Source organism: Pseudophryne corroboree, chromosome 1 (assembly GCF_028390025.1).
Source record: "Pseudophryne corroboree isolate aPseCor3 chromosome 1, aPseCor3.hap2, whole genome shotgun sequence".
NCBI lineage: Eukaryota > Metazoa > Chordata > Amphibia > Anura > Myobatrachidae > Pseudophryne > Pseudophryne corroboree.
Genome location: NC_086444.1, coordinates 924000416 through 924023471, shown reverse-complemented (window position 1 = coordinate 924023471; position 23056 = coordinate 924000416).

Here is a 23056-nt window from a genome sequence, read left to right as displayed (position 1 = left end):
AATCACTAATTATTGTACCTGGTCTGTGCTTTGCATGCAGTATTTTGCTTGTGATTTTAGCATTGTGAGTGAAAACAGTTAACTTAAGTATATAGCAATGTTCTGTGATGTCCTGCATGATGTTACTTCCTTTAACTGGAAAATTTTATTTAAAGTTAATGATAGTAAAGACAAAAAATGTTATACAGGTTGAGTATCCCATATCCAAATTGCTTGTGACCAGAAGTATTTTGGATATCGGATTTTTCCATATTTTGGAATACAGGTTGAGTATCCCATATCCAAATATTCCGAAATACGGAATATTCCGAAATACAGAATTTTTTGAGTGAGAGTGAAATAGTGAAACCTTTGTTTTCTGATGGCTCAATGTGCACAAACTTTGTTTAATACACAAAATTATAAAAAAATATTGTATTAAATGACCTTCAGGGTGTGTGTATAAGGTGTATATGAAACATAAATAAATTGTGTGAATGTACACACACTTTGTTTAATGCACAAAGTTATCAAAAATATTGGCTAAAATGACCTTCAGGCTATGTGTATAAGGTGTATATGAAACATAAATGCATTCTGTGCTTAGATTTAGGTCCATTCACCATGATATCTCTTTATGGTATGCAATTATTCCAAAATACGGAATAATCCGATATCCAATATACTCCTGGTCCCAAGCATTTTGGATAAGGGAGACTCAACCTGTAATTGCATACCATAATGAGATATCGTGGCGATGGGACCCAAGTCTAAGCACAGAATGTATTTATGATTCACATACACCTTATACACACAGCCTGAAGGTAATTCTAGCCAATAGTTTTAATAACTTAGGGGGTAATTCCAAGTTGATCGCAGCAGGAAATTTTTTAGCAGTTGGGTAAAACCATGTGCACTGCAGGGGAGCAGATTTAACATGTGCAGAGAGAATTAGATTTGGGTGTGGTGAGTTCAATCTGCAATCTAAATTGCAGTGTAAAAATAAAGCAGCCAGTATTTACCCTGCACAGAAACAATATAACCCACCCAAATCTACCTCTTTTTGCACATGTTATATCTGCCTCCCCTGCAGTGCACATGGTTTTACCCAACTGCTAAAAAATTTCCTGCTGCGATCAACTTGGAATTACCCCCTTTGTGCATTAAACAATGTTTGTGTACATAAATGCAATTCATTTATGTTTCATATACACCTTATACACACAGCCTGAAAGTCATTTAATACAATATTTTTAATAATTTTTTGTATTAAACAAAGTTTGTGTACATTGAGCCATCAGAAAACAAAGGTTTCACTATCTCAGTCTCACTCAAAAAATTCCGTAATTCGGAATATTTGGATATGGGATACTCAAACGTACTGTACATGTCTGAGTTAGCAATGTCACTACTGTCACTACTGTCAATACTGTGCGGTGCCCTAAGTGTGCTTACTAGGTCCATTCATGGTTGATCTCCACATTGCTCACAGGTGCTCAATCGAAACTGTGTTATTAATAACATTCTTCCTTCCAGTAGAGACATGCACATTATGCTTCACTAGTTTAATATTTCTGTTGTTTTCTAGGGACATAAGGTAGGCCGGTAGTTCAATGAAGCTGCAGTATGGCGGTAGTTCAATGAGGCTGCAGTATTAAGCTCATAACCTTGCTCAACGACCATTTTAATGCTCTTCTTTTTGAGTTCCAAACCCTTGCTTGTTAAATCCTCTTTTTTTCCCCTATCACACTTGAAACCAGTGCAAGGACACATGACCTGGCTACTAGATGCAGTGAAACCTTTTGTTTGGGTCCCTGGTGTATACCACCAGTACATTAGACTCCATAATTCTGTCTCTAGTTGCACGATAACTAGCTCAAAGTTTGAAAATTCTGAATCCTCCTCATATTTATTTATATTTAGTATACTATGACCAATAAGAATACATGCTGCAGGTAGTCCCACAATGATAGAGCTTATGCTGCATTGGGTGCTTTCTGTAGAAGAGCAAGAATAAATATCATAAATTGCCTTTACATATTAATAAAGTGCATTGACACACTGCCTGGTTCAGCTGCACATCCAGATTCTGAGATCCCCTCACAGATAGATATATATATATATATATATATATATATATATATATATATATAAAAACTACCCCACACATATTTAGTATGGACATTCCATGGCTTGCAGAGGTTTTCTCAATCAATGTCCTATTCAATTTGAGTTGAAGTCAAATAATTTCCCTAGAGAAAAGGCAAATGTCATCATCTCTCTTCCCTTAGGTTAGGCTTGAGTAATATATGCTCCACAGTGGAACATAGATTACCTATTTCTATATAATTGCTTTTGCCTTATAAAGTAATTGAAGAAGATATTTTACAAGCCCCGTTGTGTCTTCTTTGGAATTCTGCATTTCAGCAAAGAGACCAAAAACTGATTGTCCCTATTCAATCAGAACACTATCAGACACCTTCATTTGAATATTAAAGTGTTTCTTAAAATCCTGCTGACAGAGTCTTTCTGATTGGGTTAATGGTGAACTGGCCTCTGCATTCAAGATAATCTCATATACCTTTATACAGTATAAGGAGCAAGCTAAAAAAATCAGAGAATTCTGATTCCTGATGTGCTACTAATTGTATTTCATTATGATTCTCTCATCCAACATATTTTAAAATTGTCTGGTCTGCATGGTGTTTGCTAGTACTAAAGCAGAAGGATAGGGGATTTCAAAAACATACCAGCTGGCTGGTTTTGGACAAGGAAAATGTTATGACAATTGAAATATACTGTGTAAAATATTTCAGTTGTATGTGTTGCTCTGATTGTTGCACCATTATTAGCTCCTGACAGATATATTCAGCGATTATAACCATTAAGCACTGATTACTTGGTGTTTTGAGACATGAGCTTGGGAAACACTGCTATAGGTGTTCATTTTCAGCATTGTACATAGAAAGACAAAAAAATCATACACAGTGTAATTCATTAAACCATGGTGTAACACAACGAGAAGGTGTTGGGATCCCTGAAGCCTTTTAGGATAAATAGGGCAACTACCAACAGCTCTCTTTGGATATACTCTTGCGCAAATCTACTGGGTAGTAGGCGTATCACATAATGGTCTTTCTAATCTTTTCTTAGTATCTTCCTTCTAAATTATTTCATCAACCAGGAGGATCATTAATCTTAGGGTGGAATAACTCTTTGAATTCCTCAACAGTGTGATATGGAAAAGAAAGGTAACATAGAAGCATATAAACAGACAGCATATAAGAACCCATTGTCCCATTTAATCTGCCCTTTTTTTAACCTTACAATAACCTGAAACCCTATTTGATCCTATTTCTTTGTAAGAATATCCTTATATCTATACAAAGCATATTTAAATTGTTCTACTGTATTAGCCTCTACCATCTCTGATGGGAGGCTATTCTACTTATCCAATACGTTTTCTGCAAAGCAATTTTTCCTCAAATTACCCCACATTTATTTGATTTTTTTAACTTTTTAAACTCTATCTAAGCTTCTTACAGACAGAAGAATGCATGGCTAGGATTCAAAAGTACCAGAAGAAAAGGCAGCTAGCAGAATACACAATCAAAGAAATCCAAAACTACACAAAATCTGCTAGAAGCGCCTAATCGGATAGTTTTTAAAGCAACATCACGAGCGCTGCCAAAAAAGCATTGTGTATATGCTTAATTGATTACTGAGAACATGGGGAGAAGAATTGGCTGCGCTTGTAATGTGGCCAAAAAAAACCAACCTGGTTAATGGAGAGCTGACAAACACAAAAATGATAATAAAAATTGTTTATTTAAAATATAAATATACCAATGAAATTAGCACAATATCCTGAAATATTGATTATATAGGTGTACTCTGAGCTGACCCTAAATATCAAACAACAAGTAGCAGCATTGATACAATTATTAGATGATTATGAGAGAAAGTTATAACAATAATGTAACAAACATGTGGCTTCTCACTGAGATCAATCATTCACAGAATTCATGAGATTAATATTATCTAGGAGTACAGAGGCAGCATGTACTCCGAGAAATAGGAGAGTCCCAACAGCAAATGGTTTAGCTTGAGGAAAAATGATTAGCTTATCTCTTAAGGGCTATTTGTACCGGGCGTCCCCGGTAAGATCCAGTAATGCCCTTTTGATGGATAAATGATTCTAGCAGACTGCCCTAATGGGAGCTATTCCCGTATGCTGGGAAATAGCTCTGCTTTAACCGGCTTTATTTCCAGGGATCTCCCGTGAGCTGGTAGAAATCCTTTAAAGTGCCCACTTACGTGCAGTTAGGAGTAACAGGTCCCTTGCCGTTAATTGCTTAATTAGCAGAGCAGAAAGTACTTGCCGTGCAGCGAAGTTTTTCCAGAATGGGCAGGTGTGAAGAGATGAATGAGCACACTGGAGCTGAAGTGTCCGTGCTCGGCAACCGCCGCTAGCAGCAGGGGAAAGCCGCTCAGTGAGAAGCGCTGATCGGAGCCGTCCGTAATGGATGCTTGCAATGCCGGAGTTCAATGGGTCACCATCCCTCTGATTGCTGACCCATTGAACTCCGGCATTGCAAGTACTTTCTGCTCTGCTAATTAAGCAATTAACGGCAAGGGACCTGTTACTCCTAACTGCACGTAAGTGGGCACTTTAAAGGATTTCTACCAGCTCACGGGAGATCCCTGGAAATAAAGCCGGTTAAAGCAGAGCTATTTCCCAGCATACGGGAATAGCTCCCATTAGGGCAGTCTGCTAGAATCATTTATCCATCAAAAGGGCATTACTGGATCTTACCGGGGACGCCCGGTACAAATAGCCCTTAAGAGATAAGCTAATCATTTTTCCTCAAGCTAAACCATTTGCTGTTGGGACTCTCCTATTTCTCGGAGTACATGCTGCCTCTGTACTCCTAGATAATATTAATCTCATGAATTCTGTGAATGATTGATCTCAGTGAGAAGCCACATGTTTGTTACATTATTGTTATAACTTTCTCTCATAATCATCTAATAATTGTATCAATGCTGCTACTTGTTGTTTGATATTTAGGGTCAGCTCAGAGTACACCTATATAATCAATATTTCAGGATATTGTGCTAATTTCATTGGTATATTTATATTTTAAATAAACAATTTTTATTATCATTTTTGTGTTTGTCAGCTCTCCATTAACCAGGTTGGTTTTTTTTGGCCACATTACAAGCGCAGCCAATTCTTCTCCCCATGTTCTCAGAAGAATGCATGGATCTCACTGATCTCTGCATCCTTTTGTCAAACACGCACAATGTAATGAATCTCACTATAAAAAATGCAATTTTTTATATGGGAAAAACTCAATCACACTTGCACAATGTAGCTACGCAAACTTAAAAACTTGCAGGCCAAGTTTGGGGGCAAAGTCACAACTTTTAACGTGCAAAAAAGTGCAAGTGTATCCCACACAAAAAACTCAGACCTTAATACATTTGTCCCTTGGTACCCTTAATATTGATATTTTGGTCTTTTGTTATTTTCTTTTATGTTTGCTCTTTATGGTGTATACCTGTCTACAGGCACCATTTCATCCCTTTGTTTCTGTACCGTTTTTTGTCTGTAATTGTGAAAATTCAATAAAAACTAATGTAAAAATAAAAAAAGAATAGGAAGAAGTAAAATACTAGTATTCACACATCTAAAACCAGGAAGATTTTCAAACCAGTCGGCCGGATGTAATGATACCCGAGATCAGCAGCTGTGCAGGAAACTGGCTGAATTTGGATGTTTTCTTTAAAGGGGCAATCACTTACAAGGCAAAAACATTCCTTGGCAGTGATTGCCCCTTTAAAAAAATGTTTGAGTTTTGCCGCCTTCCCGCACGGTCGACGAACTTGGGCGGCATTACATCCGGCCCCAGAACTGTACAATTAATAAGTAGATTTTCAGATGACTTAGGGACCGTATAACATAAGAGCATCTGTATCAGATTGGGTCACTCTATAGGACCAGGAATCTAGTTTTGGCTATTGTAGCATATTCAAATTTAAAATGATTCTTGCTTTAAATTGTATGTTTTTGGATATGTTTTTTTTAATAATGCTGCTAAATATTAGACTATGTTCCCTGCTAAAAATTACTTTAACTATGGCCATTATTTCTAGACTTGTAGGGTACAGTATGTGTACAAACTCTTAATTATGTAGCACAAAAAATATACAATTGACCAGTTAATACCTGGGTCCAAAAACTTTCTAATGGTGGTGGTAACAGGTGAGAATTATACAGCAAATATTTGTTGGCAGGTTTTATAGAAAGAGTTAAATGCATTTAACTGCAAATAACCTATTGTATGTAAACCCAAATCTGGAAATAAATTATGCAGACACATTTAACATACTGTAGTATTCTGATTTATGTGTTATCTTGCACTGAATGTATACCAAAGTAGTAGGTGGGGTGAAAATAAGCCTCTCCTGAAGCAAGATGTTCGACTGCCGGTTGGGAAAGTTGGTATAGGAACTATTTGTTACACGTTATGAGTTAGGTTTAAACAACAGAAGTTGGCCAAAGTGTGCAACCATTTTAAGAATATTGCATGAAATGGTCGATTAAAACACTTGAGTCACAAATTACTTGAAATATTTCAATGTTTGTTGAGTAATATGAAATACAGTAATAACATGCATACCTATTTATTTGTTTCTATCAATATGATAAATGAAAATAGTTGCTTTGTGAGTAATTCTGCTTTTTTAAAACAAGTTAAGATTTATTTGCACTTATATGCAAATAAAATGAAATGACTAATGCAGTAGGTTCATGATGTGCAAATCCTAAAGGTAATAATACTGAAACTATATTACTGGAAATGTAAACAACAAGTACTATAAACAATGTATAATGGATACAGATAAAACATACCATTTTACATATATGCATATTTCTGGATGTGTAATTATAATGCATTTTTTTATGTGATACTATTTTTAGTTCATATTATAGTTTTATTTAAATTAATTAAAATTATATTCTTGTGAAACCAGTTGTCATAATGATTTATATTTTTATAATATGTGCCTTCAAGCTTGATTTTTCATGTGACAAATATATGTCTTAAAACTGTAATTTCTTGAATATTTTTCAATGCACAAGAAAAATGCCTGCATTCATAAAAGATCATGTTTGACTGAACTGATCTCTCTAAATATAAAAATTACAAATGTTATCACTTATAATTGCCCTGCTAAAAGGTCTTCGTAAATATTTAATTGTGATGAGATTATATATTTCTTCTTGGTTTGTGATGTCATTCCCCTATTTTGTGCAGTTGGAATTGTTTGCACTGAGATGTATGGATTAGACCTGCAATATGGCATTGATTGCAAAATTTGCATAATTTCATTTGTATGATTGGTGGAACTAGGTGAGCACAATGATGACCCTTACAGAATTCAGTGCTGTTATGTAAATTCAACCCAGTTGACCAGAGGCAATATTGGTGCCCCCTCCCTATATATATATGTCTGTATGTATGTATGTATGTATGTATGTATGTATGTATGTATGTATGTGTGTATGTATATATATATATATATATATATATATATATAGATATACATACACACATACATACATACATACATACATACATACATACATACATACAGACAGACAGACATACATAAAATATATATACATGTGTAGATGGAGTGTTCTGAAAAAACATAAAAAGTACGTATATATTCACATACACTTCATTGTCATTAATTTTAAATCACACATTTCTTAGCAGTCATACCCAGGATTAGAACCCATGACCTGTTACACTCAATGCAGACACCTTACTGATAGAGCTATGTTCTCCTGCATAGCATGCCTGCAGATTCTAACTACATGAAGCTACTTTTGAATTGTTATTTCAAAACCAACTAGGCAGATCTATGTAGTGTGCAGCACACACTACAGAAATCTGTTCAGTCACTCACAATGCTGATTATTTCTCTGACAATTATTTTACAAGTGTCATACCCAGGATTAGAACCCATGACCTACTACACTGGAAACAGGCACCATACTGAGAATTTTACTATATAAAGTTACTTGTAATTGTCAGAGAAGTCACTTCCTATAGTTAGAATTCTCATACTTCCTATCCTGGAGCAAATACTGTAGCTTCATCAGTGAGTCGTTTGATTCCAGTGTAATAGGCTGTGTGTTCTAATCCTGGGTATGGCACTTACAAAAAGAATGTCCATAATAAAGAGGCAGTGACATGTAAGGTGAAGGGAGGAAAAGATTGTGGTGGCTTTCAATTAACTTAATTTAATGGTGTCGCTGAACCAATGGAATGGGAGGAGAGGTGCCCCCTACAGAGCAGGAGCCCGGTGGCAGCCGCCTCTGTTGCCTCCCACTGTTACGCCTATGATGCAGTGTACCAGCAGTACTCCATCTAATTCTGTGAGTAAACAAATTTGGAGGCACGTCCAATTTAATAGGACTCCATACAGCTTTTTAAGATGCTGACAATGTCCATAATTAATTGTAGTTGGGCCCTAGCTACTCCAATTAATAGTAAATCTTTGGTTTAATTAAATAATATTATCTAGGAAAAACATATTTCTGAAAAAATAAATATACATGTATGAATAGGAACTTACTTGTTGCAGCTGTAATAATATTATCCTCAATAATACATCCTTTGAGAAGTCTCACCACATCAAATCACTGACAGCAGGGAAATTTGATTACATTCCTTTTTGGAAGACAATGTATCTGTGTTGAGTATACACTACATGCAACCACTTATATTTACTATACAAGAGGGTGCTAGAGAAAAATCTACAAGTGGTGCAGGTGCTGTTGATGCTGTGGGGCTGCTGCTCTCTTGGTAACAGAGCTGGGGGGGGCTACATTTCAACAACTGAGACCCAATCCAAATGTTAGTATGTTCTACCTATGGTTTTAGCGATCTCTGTTTCATTTTCATTAGTTGAGAAGGATGCTAAATTATACAGTGATTTCATGAAGAGTGGACATCTAGGGCACTATAGTAGTTGTGTCTATATACTGGAGCTCCTTAAATCATGCAGAAATTTTGGGAAAGTTAATTTTGCTTGATGGTGGTAATTTGGATGGTAAGGTAAGAAACAATTTTTTATCATCAACATGATTATCATTGTTAGTCTTTTTAGTGGACAAGTTGCATCAGTGTGACACGAAACTTCAATAATTACTCAAACTTGTGGCTTTACCAGTAAAACATCAATATTTAGTTGTATTCATTTTCATGTAATGTGTTTTTGTTAACTCTGTAAATATAATCCTATTTACAGCATGTTTCAAGTTGTTGCTATTGTTGTGATTATTATTATTATTATAATGAATGTTTGTGAGTGTATTACTTACTTTGGCTCAAAAATCTGTTTTGAATGTTTGAATTTTATGTGGTAGTGAGATGAGCTGTGTTCTAACATAAAACATGATTTCCAAGTAAAACAAGTATTTTTTTTTACTAAAACATTTAACAATTACAAATTTTTACAATATTATATAACCTGTTCATCAGTCTAAGGGGTACTGTAAATTTACTAAGAATCGTGTTTGCCTATGATTGCATTCTAAGGCAAATTTAGCCTTTTTGAAACTCAGAGATTTACTAAAGCTAAACACTACAAAATATGTCAGAATCTGCAACTAGAGATGAGCTTATCTGGTTCTCTAAGAACCGGACTCACCCGAACATAGGAGACCCGAAGTTTTGCCTCGGCATCAGTCCCATTGAAGTCAATGGGCAGAACGCTGATTGGCTGAGACAGCTGTCTGTCATGGCTCCCAGTCAATTAGCACTTGCCCATAGAGTTCAAAAGAGACCAGTCGCCGCCACCAATTAAATTAACGTTATTGATCTTAATAATACTGTAGGAACAAAAAAGGCACACATTATGTGGGCTTATTAGTTTTTAGCAATTTTTTGGGGGAAATATACAGATACAAAACCCAACTAAAACATGTCAGGGTGGTTTTGGCCAGTGACGTGCGGTGGGGTGAGGCAGGTGAGGCAGAGCCTTTCCTGTTATACTTACGTTCAAGCCAGAGTTTTGACTGGATAAAGTATATGAAAAATACAAAGAATATGTTTGAAATATCTTCTTTGCATTATTCTAATCATTTTTATAGCCAAAACCGTGGAGTAAAAAGTCTATGGCAGGTGAGGCAGTGCCTCACCTGCTTATCTTTTCTGCACGTCTCTGATCAAAACTCACCAAATTTCCAAAAGTTTATACTGCTGCACCTGTGTATAATGTCCAGATGTACCTTTTGGCTCATATATTGCATGTAAATCTGGCTCTGGTGCTAGACAATGCCACCTGAGCCATTTAGCTCACCGCACGTCCCTGGTTTTGGCAAAACCAAAATGGTATCCAAAGCACAAAGTTTATACAAATCCAAAACATGGGGGTCGGTGCACATCTCTAGCAAATACAGTAGATATCAATACACCATCAAACCAATTCGGAGGTACTTTCAATACACATAAATTAACTAAGAATCTTGTTTATTAACATGGAGCAAGCTTGGCATAAAATACACTTTTCAAAAAGACTTCCACATGTGCAGCATGTTTACAGAAGCCTACACATATCATGTTATTAGTACAGTGCTTCTCTGTGTGTAAAAGTAAACTAATAATTTAAAATCTAAAAAAATGTTTAGGATCCCCTGATGCATAACCAGGATCGAACTGGGGCATGAATGGCCCATCGAGGGAATGTAGTGGTAGGGGCCCATGCTTAGGAGTGTGGTCAATGTCCAGATGGGTGTGGCCATCTGCCACAGAGGCTTGGCTAACCATTAGAGAGTGCATGGACTGGGTCCCTTGATAATATATATATATATATATATATAAGGAAACAAAGCTGGCACTCCGGATACTATGCTGTGTTTGCCCTGGTGCCTTCAATAATCTGTGTTGCAGCAGACAATATAGAAATCCAAAAGAAGCGGCACTCAACGGGTCTTTGGTATGAAAAGAGTAAATCAACGGCGGAGTGACGTCTGGCAGAGGTTAACGTTTCAGTTTAATATAGAAACTTTCGTCAGAACAAAGAATCAATAAACTGTACATACCTTTATACCTTGTATACACCATATGTAGCAAACAGCGTGGGTGCTGACTGCGGCGCCTTCCGGTGACGTCGCATGAGTGCCCATGCAAATTAATGCTATGCAAGATAGTACTCAGCTGGTAGATCATAGTTTGGCAGCTGAGTACTGTCTTGCATAGCATTAATTTGCATGGGTATGTCTATTGCGTTTTTGGATATCCATACAATTAGTGTTACTAATAGAGGCTGACGTCCGCTGTCTTGTTGTTATGGTGACGGTGATGTATTGTTGATTTTGTTACCTAGTTACGGCCTGACCGGAAGTGGCGCTGCAGAGCGCACGTCGCACTCATGCGACATCACCGGAAGGCTCCGCAGTCAGCACCCACGCTGTTTGCTTCACATGGTGTATACAAGGTATAAAGGTATGTACAGTTTATTGATTCTTTGTTCGGACGAAAGTTTATATATTAAACTGAAACGTTAACCTCTGCCAGGCGTCACTCCGCCGTTGATTTACTCTTTTCATACCAAAGACCCGTTGAGTGCCGCTTCTTTTGGATTTATATATATATATATATATAGCAGAGTGAAGAAAGTCTGGCACTCAAAGGACTTGCTGAACAGCAGATAGCTGGTTTAAATGACGAGCTGACAGCGCAGCTTCAAAGAGTCTTTGAAGCTGCGCTGTCAGCTCGTCATTTAAACCAGCTATCTGCTGTTCAGCAAGTCCTTTGAGTGCCAGACTTTCTTCACTCTGCTATTATCACCTATATCTGGCACCAAGGCAATTACATCATTTATTTGGATCCTAAGGAGTGCCAGTCCTTGCAACATTATATATATATATATATATATAAAAGAAACACTGCTAGTGCATCATGATAATATATCAGATTAATAACAGCAAAGCACTGCAGAGAATATACCAAAGTACTGTGCCATATAAAGTTACAGATGTATAATGCATAACTCAAGTGCACAGTCTGGAACCTGATCCCTAGAGGAAGAGGTGGGCCTCCAAGCAGTGGAGCCTGCTGGGGATTTCCCTGTGCCCCTGTGGGCCAGTCCAACCCTTTGTCCAGCCTCTTTTAGCCAGGCCCTGGTGAAAAATATATGGGAAACAAAATGTCTAGGGTCCCACATATTTAATTAGCCAGACCCAACTCTTGTAGCTAACCCCATTTCAAAAAATATGGGGAACAAATGAGTAGAGGTCCCCCATATTTTTAGAATTAGCAACACGCTCCACAGGCAGGGAAAACACTTAATGGAGTCACTCCGGCCAAAACATTAACCCCCCTAACTAGAAAGCCTAGCCCAGGAATTCCTGGGGAAGTGGGGACTCTCCCTAAAAAGGGGTTCCCCTCCAGTGTTCCCCAGGCCTGTGCTGAAACCTAGGCCTCTTCACCACACCCCTGGGCAGTGGGTGCTGGGTTGATAGCTTGTGATAGTGTAAAAACTAATATTACTAAAATTACTAATATTGTCCTTTACATTGGGACTACAGGTCCCAGAAAGCCTTCCCCACATGCTGATACTTGGAGAACCACAAGTACGAACACACTTGGTATTAAGGAATATATGGAATACAAGTCCCACGAGAATCCGCTGCCGGAAAGATGACGATTGGCCTCGAAGTGGAATCCAAGTCTGGTGGGAACACCTGAGCCACGGCTTTGGTGGATTTGGATTACCAATGTTCGGAGTGGTTCGGATTCCAAGTAATCCAAACTGCTCATATCTAATATTAACTGACTGCAATTGGTATATTAACTTTTCACCTCCTGCCAGCTGGGTAGCCTGCTTTGTAAATAAACCCCTAGAAGTTTGTGCCCTAAGATGTACATACTGTACTGCCTGTCTGTCGCAGAAAATGGTAAGTATGTGTCTGTGTGTGTAAGCTATTTTACCTTACCTAAGTGATCGTAACTTTCTCATTTATTTATTTAATTCTAAACTGTAATTTCATTAACTAAATTGTAGAAAAAATATATTTTTATTCATATATTTTATGTGTAATGGCTATGAGAAAAATCAGCTGAACTGATCACTGTAATTTGCAAGCAAGCTCGGGATGCAGTATGCCAATAAATCCTTTCTTGTCTAATAAATGTTTTCCTGGAAAGAACAGTTGTTAAATATACACAAGGATTTATAGCATCAATCCACTCCCAGTCATGTTCACCTATATTAAAAAAAAGCCTTCCTGTTTGTTCATAGCAATAAAAAGTGTGTAGAGATCATATTATTTAAGCAGCAATGGCCATGGGACAAAATGCAGTATATAGATGAGCAAAATTGCAGCAAATTTACACTCAAATACCCTTTTATTTCTCCATTCTTCATACAAGAATGTCTCACAGCGCTAGTACTAAATTTTTTATTTTGTATTTATTCTAAAACAAACCTTAATAGTTAATAGGAATACAGATATTAATCAGCTGCTAAATGTTAATTGTGCTAGTGTAAGCACAAAATCAGTGGTTCCCCTTTAAGAAAGGGGGATTACCAGCTAGACAATATAAGAAAAGAACACTCTGCGCTAGTTGAGAACCTTCCAGACTCCAAATAAAGTGAATTAACATGTATACATAAAACCACCTTTTTATTCCGGATTAGATTAATCACATAAATCTCTAATTAGTAGATGGAACCACATAAAATTCTTAATCTAATAAAAAAGCTATCATATGCATATATAAATTTAACAACTCTAATTAATTCTTATTTTCAAAAGCCGGCTTTCTATATGCACCTAAAATAAAATATGGATCAGCTCTCATACATATATAATAACCACAATATGTGCAATAGGGGATATACTTATTAATTGATGTGCAAAGCAGTATTCTCAGATTCTCAAATCAGTATTCTGGCAAAATTACATCAGCGGCTTCATTTGGGACTGCAGCGGCATTTCATACGTTGGGGGCCGGAGACGGCCGGAGCTCCCTAGCCGCACCTGACTGGCAGTGCAGTGTATCTCCAGCTGGATCTGTCTACGTGTAAGACGGAGGGTGGGAGTTTTTACCATTTAGCCTGCCTGATTAGGCAATCAGGAACTGTTACTATTATCTATGCAAAAGGAATTGCTTGAGACTTTGTAACAACGAGTGTTCAGTGTAATAACACAAGGAGCCATTTTGAGACTTTGCAACAACAAGCGGTGATTACTACATCTGATTATTCCGTCTCTCTACAAGCAGTTAGTGGACAATCTGAGAATACTGATTTGCACATCAATTAATAAGTATATCCCCTATTGCACATATTGTGGTTATTATATACGCATGAGAGCTGATCCATATTTTATTTTAGGTGCATATAGAAAGCCGGCTTTTGAAAATAAGAATTAATTAGAGTAGTTAAATTTATATATGTATATGATAGCTTTTTTATTAGATTAAGAATTTCTCAATTCTGCACTATATTTGTCAACTCAATTAATTGTCTTTGCATATACTGTAGCTGGGGAAACAATAATCGGTTCCCTCTGTTGTGTGGTATGGTTGTAGTAGGATTGGGAACAATTAGCACAATAAACAAGATAAATTGTGCTGGTCATAGGTTAAAGATGTACAATGAAATGAAATGAAATGGAGAAAGGGATGTGATACGTGTTACCGACCATGGTAATTAGTTTAACCCTCCCCTGCCTCCTAACCTAACCCGCCTGGGCTGGCAGCTAGGGCTGAGGACAAAGGTAGTGGCGGCTACCCTCCTCCTCCCACCTCCGGTCCTAACTGTCACCCCAATACTTACCGCAGGGATTCCGAGTGGAGTAGTGATACAGGCGTCAGTCACCTGACCGCCGGCATCCACTGTGCCAGGATGCTAGCGCTACACCATGTGCACATAAGCCATTCTATCAAAAACAAAGTATAATTTCATTTATTTTGTAAATGTCATCATTGCATATTTTTTTATTTGATCATGCATTCAGTATTTATTGATTTACTAACACTTTTTATAACTTGTTTGTTACATTTAGGCTGGGGCCACACATATCGGCCAAGCTGGTCCCATGCATCGGGACCCACTTAGCTGCAAGGAGACTGCATATCGGTGCCTATGCAGACACCCACACATATGCGGCAGTCCCGCTGCTGCCGGATTCAACTGCAGCATGCTGCGGTTGGGCCGGATGGCAGGACAACGGGATTTCAGTGTGAACACATACATTTCAATGCATGTGTTCCATTAAAATCCTGTGTGTCACTGGCCAGATCCTGTTCTGCGGCATCCCACAGAACATGACCCGTGTGCATACAAAACTCCCCTCCTAGCCAACGGGACCTGCTTGGCTGCTATGTGTGGCCCCAGCCTAACAGATGATAAAATAACAACAATAACAAGATAAACTGCATAACTGTATTATAACTTCGACAAATTAAATGACATTATTCAATGTTGTATAATAAAAAACGAGCGCTATTTGGTTATGTGGCACCTGTAAATTAATTGGTTAGTAAAATCAATGTTTAGAGCCCTTTTTGGAGCTCTATTAGGTATGGTAACAGATTAGTCCAGCAGTGAAACTTAACTTTCCCTACCTTCCTGAGATCCATGGGATTCCTCAGCCTGATGGAGAACAGGCTGTCCATGGCTTGTTGTTATGTCCGCATCTCACCACATCTACGTCCAGCGGGGGAGACGTGATGCAGGGAGGTTTGAGCGGGTGATGTTCCTCGGCTCTCGGTAATCATCGGGTCCACTGTTTTGTAGTTTGTGAAGTTTTTTTTTAGCACTTTAAAAGCATGAAACACGTTGGTGGATAAGTGGTAACATAGAGGACTTCACAAACCACAAAACAGTGGACCCGACGATTGCCGAGAGCCGAGTGACATCATCCGCTCAAACCTCCCTGCATCACGTTTCCCCCGCTGGACGCAGCTGTGGTGAGACACGAACATAACAACAAGCCACGGACAGCCTGTTCTCCATCAGGCTGAGAAATCCCGTGGATTTCAGGAAGGTAGGGAAAGTTAAGTTTCACTGCTGGACTAATCTGTAACCATACCTAATAGAGCTCCAAAAAGGGCTGTAAACATTGATTTTAGTAACCAATTTATTTACAGGTGCCACATAAACAAATAGTGCTCATTTTTTATTATACAAATCTTTCTTTAATTAGAGCTGCTTATATTTGTAGCGCAGTAAACATTTATTTTCAAATTATTCAATGTTGAACAAGAGATACTGTAGTAGTAAATAGGATAATAGTTAAGATTTAAATTTTCAGTAATTTGTTGATAAAATTAATGAAGGGAAAAAGTACAGACAAGTTATAAAACTTTTTGTTTTAATTAATATATAATACATTAAATGACAAATTATTGATGGCTTAATTTTCAAGTTAAGTTTGTATTCAAAGATTTGTTTGTCCGTGAACACATTTTTCAGTATAATTAGCTATCATTCTGCATTATTCTTAGCACTAGGCAATTGCTGATTAAATTGTATACTACATTTTAAAAATACTGTTTGACTGACAATTGGCCATTTTAAACACATTAACTTTAAAATAAACATAAAGTGCTTTTCTATCAGTCTCGTGATCAGCACAAAATGACCACAGACGTTTATTTGTAAAGCTTTAATGAAGCTCATAAATATGTGTCTGGAAGCAGAATGTATTTGTTTCTAGATCAACAGTGTCTTTTATATGTAAATTAGTTTCCACCAACATTTATTCTTTTCAACTTTCTGTACTGAGCAATGACTCACGGAGGCAGAGAAAATCCATACATAAATGTTTAAAGGTAAAGGTTTAATAAAAAATTAGATAACTTACAAGTTTAAAGCTCGGAAGTTTATTCTTGTCTTGTGTAACAAATTGGGCAATTTGTACTGGAACAACTGTATCTGTAATGTAATTCCAGCAATACTGCAAGGCATTGATATTTTAAACAATGTGTCCTGTCTAAACGCACAGTTTTATTGTCAATGACCTTTATAACAATAAGCCTTAACTATACAGTACATTGTCACAGCTACAAAAGAAATAACAAACACAATTGTACAATGTATTTAAAAATCCTGCAGTATACAATACAACATGCAACGAGAAGGATGGTGATATAGAATTAGAACAACACACTGATGACATTTTATCTTGCCACCACAACTGCAGCAACATACAGTACAGTACTAAATGAATACTTCAGAAAGATGACAAAAAGATTTTATAATAGAAAACCTTATAGTTAACCTTGAGTCTTGTGTAGTTCTGTAGACTGAGTGCTCAGTCTTCAATCAAAACAGAATTAAGAGGTACCAATTCCCTATACAGTCACAGAGGACAGTGGTGCACGCAGGAGGGATTCCAGGTACCTGGACCCCCCCCCCTTCCCCGATCTGCTGAATCTTCTGTTCTTGAGACGGAGACACAGCTGTCTCTGTCTCAGGTAAAAGCACTGCAGCAGCAACAGGGAGCTACCATAACTCTCTACTATAGACAGTCCAGTGGGGTGAAGGGGGAGCTGCTGGCTGAGCAAGTTCCCTCCGTCCTCACACTGCTGCCCGTCTGCTGCCAGTACCTGGTGGAAGGGTATGCACATACTGTAACTGTGTGTATGTTTGTATTTGTAGTAATTTATGCATGTGTGTATGTGATTGTGTGTGTATGTATGTATGTTTGTGTATGTATGTTTGTGTGTTTGTGTATATGTGTTTGTGTGTCACTCTGTGAGTATATGGTGCAATAGTTCCCCGGGTGGAGACTGGCATGCTCCCCTCCATGCAGTGGAAACCAGGCGGCACTTAGTAGTCTTTGTGAGTAAATCAATGTATTAAAGTACAAAAGGCATAGTGTACCAATGTTTCAATGGGCGTTTTTTTCAAGGTGCTTTACTGTAGTCTTGAAGAAAAAAACACGTTTTGTGTGGCGTTGAAACGTCGGTACACTATGCCTTTTGTACTTTAATACATTGATTTACTCACAGAGACTGCTGAGTGCCGCCTGGTTTCTACTGCATGGAGGGGGGCATGACACCTATTACATATAAGGAGGGCACCTCGATATTGAGCAACATCTACAGTGAGTGCCTACTTTTTGTCATTATATATATATATATATATATATATATACGCACACACACACACATGTACGTATGATATATATATATATACACACACACACACACACACACACACGTACATGCACACATACATACATACTGTACATACATACACACATACACACACACCCACATGGAAACCCCCCTCACTAAATCCTGCGTTTGCCCCTGTAGGATGCTCAGGTTTAAAGGCCCATATTCACAGGCCGATGTGGGAGAGATGTGTGCTGAGCAAACTACTCAGCACACATCTCTCCCACCGCTCAGCACAGCGCGATATGTGCTGAGCATGCGGGGGAGATGGGGGGGCGCTCATTTCACCCAGCGGGTGAAATGAGCGACCTGCTAGCACCAGCGATAGCTGTAGGGGGTACACATGGAGCGATTATGCTTAAAATCTAAGCAATCTAGTCAGATTGCTTAGATTATCTCTCCGTGAGTACCCACTTTAAGAAGCACCTAAAACAATGAATGATCATCCCATCATTATGTATATCAGTCACTGATATGGAAGGGCAGCAGTTTTGGAGGTGAAAAGTTACTCACAATCAGTATAAAATTGTATGTGCTTTACACTGACTGTGAGACCCGTTTTTACATTTTCACCTCCAACCTGATTTAAAGCGGTGGCTAACAAAAGCTGCAGCTTCACAAATAAAGCCAATAAAATTATTTATTATTTATAGGAATACAAAATAAAGGGCCATATTTAGGTCGTACCGCAAAAGCGATGCCACCGCAATTTAAATGACAGTACCCGCATATGCATGAGCAGGTCCCGTCCTGCACATGTGACTGCATTTAGGAGGTCATTCCGAGTTGTTCGCTCGCAAGGCGATTTTAGCAGTATTGCACACGCTAAGCCGCCGCCTACTGGGAGTGAATCTTAGCTTCTTAAAATTGCGAACGATGTATTCGCAATATTGCGATTACAAACTTCTTAGCAGTTTCAGAGTAGCTTCAAACTTACTCGGCATCTGCGATCAGTTCAGTGCTTGTCGTTCCTGGGTTGACGTCACAAACACTCCCAGTGTTCGCCCAGACACTCCTCCGTTTCTCCAGCCACTCCCGCGTTTTTTCCGGAAACGGTAGCGTTTTTTCCCATACGCCCATAAAACGGCCTGTTTCCGCCAAGTAACACCCATTTCCTGTCAATCACATTACGATCGCCGGAGCGAAGAAAAAACCGTGAGTAAAAATACTATCTTCATTGCAAAATTACTTGGCGCAGTCGCAGTGCGGACATTACGCATGCGCACTAAGCGGAAAATCACTGCGATGCGATGAAATTTACTGAGCGAACGACTCGGAATGAGGGCCTTAATGCGAATGGCCCGCATTAACTGTGATGATCTTGTCAGACTGGTATTTGTTTGTAAATCCGGAGTCTTGAAATGTTTGTGCAAGTACTTGGAAGTGTATAAATAAGCTGTCAGGCCTGAGGAGACCACTAGGCCTGAAAGGCAATTCAAATACCATCCCCTGGCCGGGAATCGAACCCGGATCTCGGCAAGAAATTGCCGGATAGTGACCACTAGACCACCAAGGGTTTCTGTGTTGGTGAATGGATGATATAGGAGTAGAGTGAAGAGTGTGGTAGTAGTGACCAGGCTAACACTGGGATGATACAGTAATGATGTACAACACTCTCCTTACTTGTAACTGCAGTCCAGAATAGTGGAGTGGCTGACCTTAGCAGTGTGGTTACCAGGTTTCGAACTGGATGGTCACTGTAGAACTTGATCAGGAAGCACTCTTGAGATGACTTGGACTCGATGCAAACTGAACACCGAACAGGATGGTAGATTGTGAATAACTGGAGTGGATTCAGGGAACTGGAACAGGCTGGAATCTCAGGTACTAGCTGGAACCAGCAGTCAGGAGCTTGATGAGATTACCTGTGCAGTGAAAGGAAAGGCCTGCATAGGTGTAGTGCTGGATAACGATACTGTGCAGAATTTAGTGAAGAAACTGCACCTGCTGGGAAACGGAATGCAAGGGAGCACAGCTAACTTCACTCAGCTAGAGCTGAGCTAGACAATGAACTGGCGAAGACTGAGAGCCAGTAACCGAAACAATTACCCCTTGGCAAGAAGGGATAGGCTGAGCAGAATCAGATGGTGCAGAGAGATCAGACTGGCTAATGATTAGCTGAACTACAGTCAGGTGATTGGGACTTGGCACAGCAGTACTCTAGGTCAGGCTTTGATGTGGCTTGTGGCCTAGCAGGCCGGGAAATACTGAAGCCTGTATGTCTTCTAAGTGACAGCGGACATGGGTACCTTTTGATGGAGCGAGTATGCATGCGGCAGGAGGGGTAAGTGACCCATCTGCAGGGCAAACTGGCCCAGGTTGTGACACACCTCTGCCTGATTTACAGGCAGAGGCATTTGCAGGGAGGCTAGGGGGTGGCAACCAAGCATTTTTGGGGAAAAGGGTCTTGATGGGTGGCTACGTGTCATCACATGCAGCCGCTCCGATCAAAAAAAATGGTGGCAGAACTCCTGCCATCGCAGCCAGGCTGCGCTGGCAGGAGGCATCCACAATTTCTGTGATCACACTCTAATTGCGATGCAATCAAAATTAGAGCATGATCGCAGTGGATGGGCAGCTGGTAGCATGCTGCACCCTTGCCCTGTGATGGGTGCCTCCCAGCATGCAATTGAAAGGATTGTATATTCTGCTAAAAAGCATAATCTGCAATCCTTACTGAATAGGGTCTAAAGTGTGGTACAGGAATTGTAATTTGGCAGGAATTTGGCCCCCAAAGGATTAACAAATGGAAAAAAATATTTAAAATGCCTTATAATACAAGCTATTGCTAAGTACTGAAAGAATAACATTAGAGACATACCGTAAATGAAACATTTTTCAATATGAAAAGGCACCTTGTGACATTCAACACTGTGTATGTATATTTCTGTATGTGGTTGTAGCCCTGTGGTTATAAATGGGCTAATGATGCTAGCAATGTTCACAATATATATATATATATATATATATATATGTATATATATATATATATATATATACACACACGTTATAAATGTATGTGAAATTGTTATATGCTGTATAATTTTCTGGGAAGCCCCCTTAGGGTGGAGGTGTCAGGGCGTGTGGTAGTAGTGAGGAAGTTTCTAGTGGCTGCATGCGGGGAGAAGGAGAGACCGGTTGGGACAGTTGGGGGAAACGGTTGGAGTGGTGGATGGAGTCAGAGATGAGTGATTCCCCCAGGGAGAGCCCGGTGGGAGAGCAGCGGAGAGACTGAAGGTCCCCAGGTGCAGCTACTATTGGAGGGACTGAGAGACAGCAGGAGACGAGGAGCCCGCTGACTTACCCGGCGGCAGGTGGCTGTACAGGACCCAAAAGTGGAGCTTTTGAGACCAGCAGCACTGAATAGTGCGGCAGAGTAGTTATTGTACCTCCCTCTGACTGCAGGGTCGCCGAGGTCCCTAGCAATGCAACAGACTGGGAGCTCTCCCAGCGGTAGCGACAAAGGAAGTGATGGTGGTTGAGGTTAGCATACTCAGAGGCTCCAGTTAGTGCTTCCTGGTGAGGGGTGGAGCCACAGCAACAGACAGACAGACAGCTGTGACCTCCATGGAGTCGGGGGAGTGACAGTGTGCAGTGAAACTGGAGAGGAGGTGTAAGTGTGAAGAATCATTCCCCACCAGCACACTTAGCCCATTAACCTATATGCATTCGGGCATGCAGCCACACAGGCATAATTTGATAACCCATCACTGGGCAGCATTTAGTTAAAAAATGGAGCACCAATGCTTGTCAGGCAAAGCATATATATAGCTATAAATCATATCCAAGGAAGCATGAAATAACTGTTGCAATGAGACTGAACTGCTATCATTAAGGGGAAACAACAAGCAGCCCAGGAGAAGGATAGTGGGAGTATTTTACATACATTAATGCGATTGTGTACAAGAGAGCATAGAGGTGTGGACAGCTGCAGGCAATAGTGACTGTAAATATCTATGTGAAGCAGTAACAAAAGAGCAAAGAATTGTTTGTAAAATGTAGTGTGAGGACATAAGGTCTGTGATAATTAATATAGCTATGCCTCATTTCCTGTGTCAAATATGTACTTTTTTTACCCATATCCATATATATCCAATTTGTCTGTTTGTTCATTCTCCATAACATGTCCATTGCTACTCACCCAATATTGTGTTTAAATCAACCTTAATATTGTTAATATATGCAATTGTGTTATGTTATCTGTTACCCTTTAGATAATGTATTTATGTTAGACCTAGTTTCCTATTGTTTTTATACACCACAGTGGACACTCAGAGGGTGATTCATATAAGATACCATTGTCCATGTTTGTTTACTCCCTATTGTCCGAAAGTGAGCTAACCAGACAGGGTGGCTCTCTGGCTGATGTAATCACCTTGATTAGAATATGTATTGTATTCCAATGCTGTAAGATCCTAAGACACAGAGGTCACACACACCCCAGAAATATGAAGCTTCTGGAGGTATAAGGAGAGCTACCCAGAGAGCTGAAGAGAGATTCTTTGATCCCAGGCTAAGAAGTAATGCTCTGCCAGGGATCTGCTTGGGGACCCATTATATTGGATTTATCTGGGTCTCTGTATTGCTAGAAGAGACTCTCTGCTCCCAGACTAAGAAGTAATGTTCTGTCAGGAGATTGTGGTGGGAATTGTCATGTGGAATTGGATCACAGAAGTGTACTGAGCTGTTTATAACCCATTCTTTTTAATAAGCCACTGTTGGCTTTTCATCTACCACCATGGCTGAGTGATTTGGAACCCGGTTTCTTCACACGTATTATGGACACACTGCTCAATTTCTAAGAGTGATAAATCCAGTCAGTTAATAATGTAGTGAGTGAATGGTAATGAGAAACATTC